The sequence below is a fragment of the Pelobates fuscus genome, chromosome 10 (assembly GCF_036172605.1).
Source record: "Pelobates fuscus isolate aPelFus1 chromosome 10, aPelFus1.pri, whole genome shotgun sequence".
Taxonomy (NCBI): domain Eukaryota; kingdom Metazoa; phylum Chordata; class Amphibia; order Anura; family Pelobatidae; genus Pelobates; species Pelobates fuscus.
In genome coordinates, this window is record NC_086326.1 from 139,283,113 (window position 1) to 139,293,812 (window position 10,700).

Consider the following 10,700-nt stretch of genomic DNA (forward strand, 5'->3'; position numbering starts at 1 on the left):
AAATCACATGCAGTTCTTCTGGTTGTGGATGAGTTCAATATTCAAGATCTAAGCCATTCTTACTAAAATAGGCCATAAAAGGGATAAGGTGAAACGGGAATACTATTTATTGATGAGTCATATAAACTATGGTTTTTATGATGTATAAGTATAGCTTCAAGGGACACACCTTGTTTTAAATGTAGAGTCTTCCAATTTCAATTAATATCAAACCAAAGTTATTCTACTAAATTATATACATTTAGATTGCCATTAAATATGGAGAGTTTAACCTATTGTAGCCAATGGAACATCATCATTATGCAACCATGAGTATATAAAATAAAATAAAATTTCATCTAGAGCAGTCAGACGGAACATCTCTCCAGTGTGTTTTATTTACGAAGTAGACTTCATCAAACTAAAGAGAACATCATGTCTGATTCTAAAAGTGGTCAACAGGGACAAGTCAGCCAACAAGGCCAACATGGTCATCATGGAGGCCACCATGGTCATCATGGAGGCCACCATGGTCATCATGGAGGCCACCATGGTCATCATGGGGAACAAGGCCAGCAAGGACACCATGGCTGTAAGTATATGCATTTTGGAAATCCTTGTATATATAATACATAGAGCTACAGTTTACAATCAATGCAACCAGTTTTCAATACTTGGTTTTGATAAGTCCTTATCAGATAAACATTATAATATGTAGACAATAGAAAGGATGATATGTCATTTGTTTATATATAATTAATTTATTGATTTAACAGAAAATTAGCAAACTCCATTGCTGCAGATATGGCAGAAGAAATATAGAAATTCAGTTATTGTTTTCACATTGCATTTTATGCTTCATATATCAATCAGAAGGAGATTTATTATTTGGCTTAATATTTAGTCTCGTTTTCTTTGCTTCAGTAGGTAGTGGTGGACAGCAATGCCAGGATCAGAGTTCCACTGGAGGTCCAAAATCAGGTACCTGAACAAGTTACAAATATTAAACATTGATGTGAATAATTTGACTATTGACTGTTTTTTCTTTTAAACTGTGATTTAACCCCTTAAGGACCAAACTTCTGGAATAAAATGGAATCATGACGTGTCACACATGTCATGTGTCCTTAAGGGGTTAAATAACATGAGTTTAATAGGCATTTTATGGAAATAGTTTTTATATAATTACCTTTAAAACTTGTGCACTGTCTGCTGGTAACCTCTTTGTATGTGCGACATCAGAAACATATAAATGAATATAATCAGCAAATTAAAGTTTGTGATGTGATACATCCGAAACACTCCCACTAAAACAGATGTATGTTGTCCTTGAATTCAGGTGGTGCTGGTGGACAGCAGTGTCAAGATCAAAGCTCATATGGTGGACGAGAATCAGGTAAATGGATACATGGATTTCAGTATTAACAAAAACATGCTTATACAAATATACCAAAATGTAAAAATAAATATATATATAATTTTTGTCTCTCTTTACTTAAAGGAGGCAAAGGAGGACAGTGCCAAGATCAAAGCTCCTGTGGTGGCCAGAAATCAGGTAAAATAAGTGAATAATTATAATGAAAAAAAGTTACAAAATAATAATTGTAATCTAATAGTGAAATAAACCGTCAAGTTAAGAGAGTACTCAATGGATTCAGACATACTTTGAAGTGAAAACCATATTTAAAGGTTCTTCTCAAGTTTCTGAGTTAGCCAGAGATTAAAACACGCAAGAATTTACTTTTTATTGTAAAGGACAACTTGGCCTGTTGTGAGGTTACAACACACTGGAGTGACTTACAACACTCATAGCAAGCAGACAAGGATTATGGTACCAAGGAGTCCTAGGCAGATCACCAGTTTGGGGTCCCACATTTATTTTTCACATATGGGTGGTTAATTGAGCCAAGCAAACTCATGGTTGTGAGGCCTCAGTGTAAATCTTGTGGGCTAGGTTGTCACTTAAGGTCATGTTATGGTTAATCCTGCTCTTATAACTAGTATGATGCTACATGCATTAACTAAGGTTTCCTAGATATGATCCATTGGCCTTAGTGATGATTAGAATGCGTAGAAAATGTCAGAATCGTTAGCTAATGCTTATCATTTCGTCCCTAAAGACACTAAAGACACCCAACAGACACTTCAGTTTGCCATTTCTTGGTTTGTTTTTTAGTATTAATATTGTTATATAGTGACTATATATTATCTCTCTCTTCAGGGGGTAACGATGGGCAGTGTCAGGATTCAGGCTATGGTGGTCAAAAATCAGGTAAAAGCATGATTAAGTGTATTTTAACATAGAAAATAATACATTGTATATATTTCAAAACAAACATCTGAAGCCAAAAATACATAATGTGAGACAGTTTTCTCAAAAAGGGTCAAGTACACCGGAGTAAAAAAAAAAAACACAGATCTATAGCAATGGCTAAATGCTCTGAAATTACTGAGATTTAATTGGATTGTTTAGTAAACAGCAAACTCACCAAGCACTCTCTTAACAAGCGGATATCAACAATTTTTTGTTCTCTATTTTCCATTCAGGCGGCAGCGGTGGGCAGGGCAAGGATCAAAGCTCCTGTGGTGGTCAGAAATCAGGTATAATTCATCAACAATATCTATATTTCAATATTTGGTTTTATCATATTGTAATAATGTGGACATATTTCATGAGAGAGATATATATGGTTACTAGTGTGTGAGTTCGTAATACATAAGGGTCATCAATCTGTCTTTAACATTTTTATATTCATTATCATGCATTGAAATCATTCCCTCTCTCTCTACGTCAGGTGGTGACTCTGGGAAACAGTGCGGGGATGTAGGATCCTGTGGTGGGAATAAATCAGGTAAACCCATCCGTATTTTAATGGAATACATGATGATTAGGTTTAGCTTGTAATGCCATTTGCACATGGTAATGATGATAATAATGACCAGTGGTATAAGTACCAATGCATTTTTACCAGTGTAACACATACTGCGAACAGAAGTGCAAAACTAAATTTTTATTCTGGTCCAAGTTAACAATGAAAGATTGATTAGGATTGATGTCTTAATTTTAAGCGTTTTATAAATTAGTGAAAAGGGCTTTATTTTTGCCACAGTCTGTACATATAATATATAAACAGTGAATTTTACTTTCAAACCAGATTTTCAATAATTTTGGTCACTCTAATGTGAAAGAAGTACATTTCACAGCGTTGGATTTTAGCAAGAGTTTATCAAAACCTCAAAATGTACACGTTTAAACCTAACATTATTATTAGTGTTTATCCAGCATCTGTCTCATCTGTTTTTTTTCTTCTAGATGGCCAGAACCAGGGAAAAGGCCCTGGCGGTAAGAAGTAAGAAAAGGGATGTTTCTATCACACGTCCAATACAACTCCATACCATATACTGCTTGTTGCTGCTGTAACTTGATACAATAAAATGCACTATACTGTCTGAGCAATGCAATCTGTGGCTATGTAGTGATTTATTATAACTCTTCTCGACACACTATTTATTTATTTGCTTGTTATATGTTATTTTACGTGGAACCAGAGCAGGGTGACCACATGCACCCTAGAATTTCAATTCAGACTTTTTTATTTTCTATAGCTCTTTTTTTTTCTTTGTTCTCTTTTTCCCATTAAACCCGTAATACGTCTTACCCATTTCTCTCCTTTATATAAAAACAATAAAATAAAAATAAACCCCTATTTTTTTTATTTTTTTTATAGAGAATAAAAATAAATACAAATAATATTTTTTTTTAAAAAAAGCCTTCTGTGATCTTCAAGCTCCACAATTTATACAAGTTGATGACAATTTCAGATACACCCCTCTTCCAGCAGGAAGAGTCTCCACCATTTAAGAGCTTCTCATCCATGAGCATTATCTTATCCATGTCCAGCAGCAATTTATACACAGTCCTTTCTACAGTTTGCTGAATAATTGGAGAACTGCTGTACACATTACAGTCATGGGAAAAAGTACATCTTCTTTGAATTCTGTGTTTTTACATATTGGGACATATGAGCAATCATCTGTTCCTTAGCATCAGTGGTGTATCCCGGTTTTGTGCTGCCCTAGGCATGACAACACTCAGCCACCCCCTCTGCCCCACCTTTTAAATACACATACACACTGACTGACAGACACATATACACTCGGTGTCAGACACACACATTTACTGACAGACACACATACACTAGCTAACAGACATACACACTCACTAACACACATACACACTTACTAACAGACACATACAGTCACTAGCAGACACACACAGTTACCTTCAGACACGCATACACTCTCACTAACAGGCATGCATACACACTCACTAATAGAAACACATACTAACACACTCACTAACAGAGACAGACACGCATACACTCTCACTAACAGACATGCATACACACTCACTAACAGACACACACACTAACACACTCACTAACAGACACACACACACACAAACTAACAGACACACATAGTAACACACTCCCTAACAGACACACACACTAACACACACACACAGACACACACACACACTCACTAACAGACACACACTAACAGACACAAACACACACACACACACTAACAGACACCCACACACTCACTAACTGACACACACTAACAGACACACTCACTAAAAGACACACACACTAAAATTTTTTTTAAATCAATCCCCCCGCCTCCCTACCCTTGGGAGTGCTGGGGTGGATTCTTGCTTTCCCTGGGGTCCAGTGGGGCGGTTGGGTGGCAAGCCGGTCACTGCAGGAAGGGAGCACCGATCCTCCTGTTCAGCTCCATCGCTGGCTGTGTATTGATGCCGGCGCCAGAGTGACATAATTTTCCAGCTCTGGCATCACTGCGGTGCGCGCGAGGTAGCTGAACAGGAGGATCAGTGCTCCCTCGCCGCCCGTCCGGAAAGTTCCGCTGGTTCCAGCCTGGGGGGCCCCCATTTGCCAGGGCGGCTTTTTTTGTCGACCCTCCCCCCCTCCCGAAAGTGCCGCCCAAGGCAAATGCCTTGTTTGCCTCGCAGTAAACACACCCCTGCTTAGCATGTCTTAGAAATAGGTAAATGCAACCTCAGATGAACAATTCATGTCATAATTTAACAAAAATAAAGTTAAATGTACACCTTATGATTTAAAAGCTTGTAGAACCAAATTTAGCAGCAATAACTTGAAGTTATCATTTCCTTTTTGACTTTAACAGTCTCTCGTAATGTTGTGGAGGAATTTTGGCCCACTCCTTTTTACAACATTGCTTCAGTTCATTGAGGTTTGCTGGCATTTGTTTATGCACAGCTCTCTTAAAGTCCTGCCACAGCATTTCAATCGTGTTGAGTTCTGGACTGTAGATTTGCTGGTGTGCTTGGAATTATTGTCCTCTTGCATGATCCAATTTCAGCCAAGGTTTAGCTGTCATTTCACTTTGGTATTCAGAGTGTTCATGGTCGACTCAATGACTACAAGGTTTCAAGATCCTGTGGCTGCAAAACAAACACAAACCATCACCTCTCTGTCATTGAGCTTGATTATTATTATTATTATTATTATTATTATGTTATTTATATAGCGCCATCACATTCCGCAGCGCTTTACAATGGTTGGACGAACAGACATGTAGTTGTAACCAGACAAGTTGGACACACAGGAACAGAGGGGTTGAGGGCCCTGCTCAATGAGCTTACATGCTAGAAGGAGTGGGGTAAAATGACACAAAAGGTAAGGACTAGTGACAGTTGCAGAAGAGGAATCAGTCAGGAGCTATTAACAGTTTAATTGATCCGCTTTTATGAAGAAGTGGGTTTTTAACGATTTTTTGAAGGAGTGGAGACTGAGTGAGCATATAACGGAGGAGGGAAGCGAGTTCCACAGGAACGGTGCAGCCCTCGAGAAATCTTGAAGGCGAGCATCAGAGGTGGTAGTACGGACAGAAGATAGACGTAAGTCTTCAGTAGATCGTAAGGGCCTAGACGGGACATACTTGTGTATAAGGGAGGATAGATAGGTGGGAGAGAGGAGTTGGGGAGAATAAGCAGAGCCAGAGAAAGAAACACTGAAAGAGCGCTGGGAGAGGTAGGAGGAGCACCAGGAGAGAGCAATATCTTGTAGACTGATATTGCGGAGGATGAGAAGAAGCTGTTGATGATCAACAGTGTCAAAAGCCGCAGACAGGTCAAGGAGAATTAGGATAGAGTAGTGACCACGAGATTTTGCAGCGAGTAGATCATTGGATACTTTGGTCAGTGCCATTTCCACAGAATGCTTAGCGCAGAAACCAGACTGAAGCGGGTCTAGCAGAGAGTTGGACTCGAGGAAGTCTGTCAATCTCGCATACACTATTTTTTCAAGGATATTGGATGCAAAAGGCAGTAGCGAGATAGGACGATAGTTGGATGGGGAGTTAGGGTCAAGATAGGGCTTCTTTAGAATTGGGGTTACAGTTGCATGTTTGAAGGGCGATGGAAATATAGGAGGAGAGAGAGAGATTGAGAATTTTGGTGAGAGGTGGAGAAAGAGAAGAAGACAGAGTATGGATGAGATGCGAGGGAATTGGATCTAGGAAGCAGGTGGTGGGGCGGGAGGACTGAAGCAGAGCAGAAACCTCTTCTAATGTAGCGGGTGCGAATGAACATAGAGCAGCAGAGAGAGTGAAGTTAGAGGAAGTATTGTAAGGGGAAGAAGAAAGATGAGAAATCTCTTCTCTGATTGTAGAGATCTTATCAGTGAAGTGAGCTGCAAAGTCTGAGGCGGTCAAGTTAGTAAGTGGAGGAGGAACAGCAGGGCAAAGAAGAGAGTTAAATGTGTGAAATAGTCGTTTGGGTTCGCGGGAGAGTGTTTATGAGGGTATTGAAGTAATTAACTTTTGCAGAGGAAAGAGCCAAGTTGTATGAGCTCAGCATAATTTTATAGTGGAGAAAGTCAGATGCACAGTGAAACTTTCTCCAACAGCGTTCAGCAGTTCTGGAGCATTTTTGGAGGTATCGAGTGAGCTTGGTGTGCCAGGGTTGTTCTTGGGGGCGCCTGCAATGTTTAAATGTACAAGGTACCATGATGTCTAGTTGAGAGGAGAGGGTGGAATTGTAGAAGGAGGTTGCATAACTAAGACAGGTGAGGTTTGAGATAGGTAAAAGGAGAGTTTGGAGACTAGTGGAGAAATGCTCTAGGTTATGACATTGGAGGTTTCTGTGAGAGTGATGTTCAGACGGTGGTGTCAATTGGGTGTTAGGTATGCCAATGTCAAAAGTCAGCAGATGGTGGTCAGATAGAGGAAAAGGAATATTGGAGGGATTAGAGGCAGTACAGAGGTTGGTGAAGGCAAGATCAAGAGTGTTTCCCGCTGTATGGGTTGGACCATTGATAGTTTATAGTTGGTACTAGGTGTTTGTACTGAAATGCTGTTTTTGTTTCTGACAAACATAGCACTGTGCATTGTGGCCAAACATCTCAACTTTGTTTCAGGATTCTTGTGGTTGTTTCAGGATTCTTGTGGATTGTTCAGATGCTACTTTACAAACCTAAGCTGCTATGGTGTTTTTTTTTAGAGAGAAGAGCTTGTTGTTCAACCTTTTTCTAATTGTATTGTCATGAACTTTTACATTTAACATGCTAACTGAGGCCTGTGAAGTTTGAGATGTAACTCTTGTGTTTCTTGCAATTTCTCTGAGCATTGCATGGTTTGACCATATGGTTGGTTGGGACATATATTCCTGGACATATTGGCAACTGCCTTGAATGTTTTCCATTTTCGAATAATCATTCTCACTGTAGAATAGTGATGTCCCGAACTGTTCGCTGAACTGTTCGCCGGCGAACATAGCGTGTTCGCGGTGGGCGAACATATGCGATTTTCGGTCCGCCCCCTATTCGTCATCATTGAGTAAACTTTGGCCCGGAACCTCACAGTCAGCAGACACATTCCAGCCAATCAGCAGCAGACCCTCCCTCCCAGAATGTGTCTGCTGACTGTGATGTTCCGGGTCAAAGTTTACTCAATGATGACGAATAGGGGGTGAACCGGAAATTGCATATGTTCGCCCACCGCGAACACGCTATGTTCGCCGGCGAACAGTTCGGCGAACAGTTCGGCGAACAGTTCGGGACATCACTATTCTACAGTGAGAATGATTATTCGAAAATGGAAAACATTCAAGGCAGTTGCCAATATGTCCAGGAATATATGTCCCACCCCATCACTGCAACACGCGATGTTCGCCAGGGAACAGTTCGGCGCACAGTTCGGGACATCACTACTGTAGAATGATGAACTTGAAATTATTTGATGATGATTTGATGATGTCTTTTCCACTTGGCATTGTGTTAACACATACCTGAAAGTCATTCAAAGAGCTGGGATGGAGTGCTGGGTATGTCACAAACCTTTCACTAAATGTGCTTAAAGTAAGTGTTTCCCTAATTATTCCTTCCCCAGGCTTTTGATCCACTTCCAAATTATTATTCTTGAGTTTTTGACCATTCTCAGTGATCTTAGAAATTGTGTTATGGGATATTTGAATATGACTAAGGTCACCCAAACTGAAAAAGAGAAGTCAGAAGTCAGCATTGTGTCTATAAGATCATCTGTCATGGAAACCCTATATCCTATTGCATCCAAGCTCTTCAGTTACCCTTTTCAGTTTTCCATTCACCATACTAGATGGCCTAGTGTAGAATGCATGAATATATATATATATAAATCCTGGGGAAGAAATAACTGGAAAAAGGCTTACTTTAAGCATATTTACTGAAAGGTTTGTGGCATAGAGATTACCTAGAACCCCATCCTATCTCTGTGAATGACTTTCAGGTCAACACAATGCAAGGAGAAAAGACATCAGCTATTTTAAAATAATGTAAAGTCCATCATTCTTCAGTGAGAAAAATTATTCAAAATTGGAAGATATTCAAGGCACTTGCCAATCTGTCCAGAAATGTATGTCCCAGCAAATTGACCCCAAGGTCAAACCATGCAATGCTCAGAGAATTTACACAAAATACAAGAGTTACATTTCAAACTCTTCAAGCCACAGTTATCATGTTAAATGTTAAAGTTCATGACAATATAATTAGAAAAAGACTAAACAAGTATGTCTTGTATGGAATAGTTGCAAGGTGAAAGTTCTTCTCTTTAAAAAGAACACAACAGCAGGCTTAGGTTTGTAAAGTTGCATCTAAACAAACCACAAGAGTTCTGAAACAATGTCCTTTGGGCAGTCATGACCAGAGTTGAGATTTTGGACATAATGCACATCACCATGTTTGGCAAAAACTAAAAACAGCATATTAGTACAAACACCTAATACCAACTGTCAAGCACGGTGACAGAGGGGTGATGGTTTGTGCTTGTTTTGCAGCTACAGACCTTGGAACCTTGCAGTCATTGAGTCAACCATGAACTCTTCTGTATACCAAGGTATTCTAGAGTCAAAGGTGAGGCCATCTCTGCCTGACAGCTAAAGCTCAGCCAAAATTGGGTTATGCACAATAATCCCAAGCACACCAGCAAATCTACAACAGAATGGCTGAAAAAGAAAAGAATCAAGGTGTTGCAACAGCCCTGATAAAGTCTAGACCTCAACACGATTGAAATGCTGTGGCAGGACCTTACGAGAGCCTCAATAAAATGAAGCAATGTTGCAAAGAGGAGTGGACCAAAATTCCTCCACAAGGATGTGAGAGACTCATAAAGTCCTACAGAAACCGATAACTTCGGGGGCGGAGCCTGACTGCTGGACGGATCAGATGTGTATCGTCTGAGCTCCTGCTTCTGTAACCTAAAATTCGGGGCTAACTACGGGTCACACGCTAAATCTGACCCTACAAGGTACTCACCCTGCTAAGCTGAAGCTGGGGATTTCAGGGATACCTGTCACAAACCGATTTAAAGCTGTATTACCCGGACTAGCGGACTGAGGCCTACTTGAGCTTGAGCTGGGGTGAGACGGCCGATCTTCCAGTTCTCCGACCGGCGCCTGGCTGTGTTCCCCCCCTCTGGACCGGTGGGGGTTATCCCGGTCCCCACGGGCAAACACCACTACTCTCTGCAACTTTTAAGCACCCATACCGATGCAGGCCCTGGACGGAACAGTACACTCCAAGATGGCAGACACGCTGCCACCTCAGGTGCAGGAAAGCGACACTACCACACAGGGCTCATCTGAGCATGTACAACGACGCCTGACCAAAATCTTTGAAACCTTCTGGGCCAAGCTCTCAGCTCACCTATGGACACCAACAGCTCCGGTGGAGGGGAGGAATGGAGGGGGAGAGGCGGGAAAAGAGCGGGCCCCCCAGTGCGCTCCTTCCACAACAGCGGCACACTCACCCTCACGTGGTCTATCTGGGCCGAAAACCAACAGGGATGAAATCCAACCGCATCGAACACGGACGCGGAAGGTCCATCGCCGCAGGCAGCAATCCATCAGGACCCACTGTCGTCCCCCTACAGAAACAAAATCGGTCTCCAGTGTGAGCTCCCCAGCTTGTGGACTTTGGAAGCAGGCCTTCATGACGGCCTTGGACTCTGGCGCGACCCGGTTCAACTTCTGTCTCATACTGCCGCTCAAACCACCTCACCTACATCTGAGCAGAGGCATCGGCTGACTCACGACAGCTCACCCGAAACTACCAGATAGTCAAGAATAGGTCTCACTTAATTGACTGCTGCACTGTTTACTTACCTCCCCAAGTTTGTTCCTTTTGCTTATCCTGTTCACCATTTTA

At 41.1% G+C, this 10,700-nt stretch overlaps 2 long non-coding RNA genes across 2 annotated transcripts; both read left to right on the top strand.

Moving 5' to 3' along the window:
- The first annotated feature begins 493 nt into the window (after window positions 1–493).
- LOC134575439 (uncharacterized) lies at window positions 494–2,230 on the top strand. The gene is made up of 5 exons (XR_010085660.1): window positions 494–571; window positions 904–960; window positions 1,319–1,375; window positions 1,481–1,534; window positions 2,201–2,230. It is a non-coding gene; the product is annotated as an uncharacterized LOC134575439 (long non-coding RNA).
- A 292-nt stretch (window positions 2,231–2,522) lies between these two features.
- LOC134575441 (uncharacterized) lies at window positions 2,523–3,428 on the top strand. The gene is made up of 3 exons (XR_010085661.1): window positions 2,523–2,580; window positions 2,775–2,831; window positions 3,293–3,428. It is a non-coding gene; the product is annotated as an uncharacterized LOC134575441 (long non-coding RNA).
- The last annotated feature ends 7,272 nt before the right edge of the window (window positions 3,429–10,700 follow it).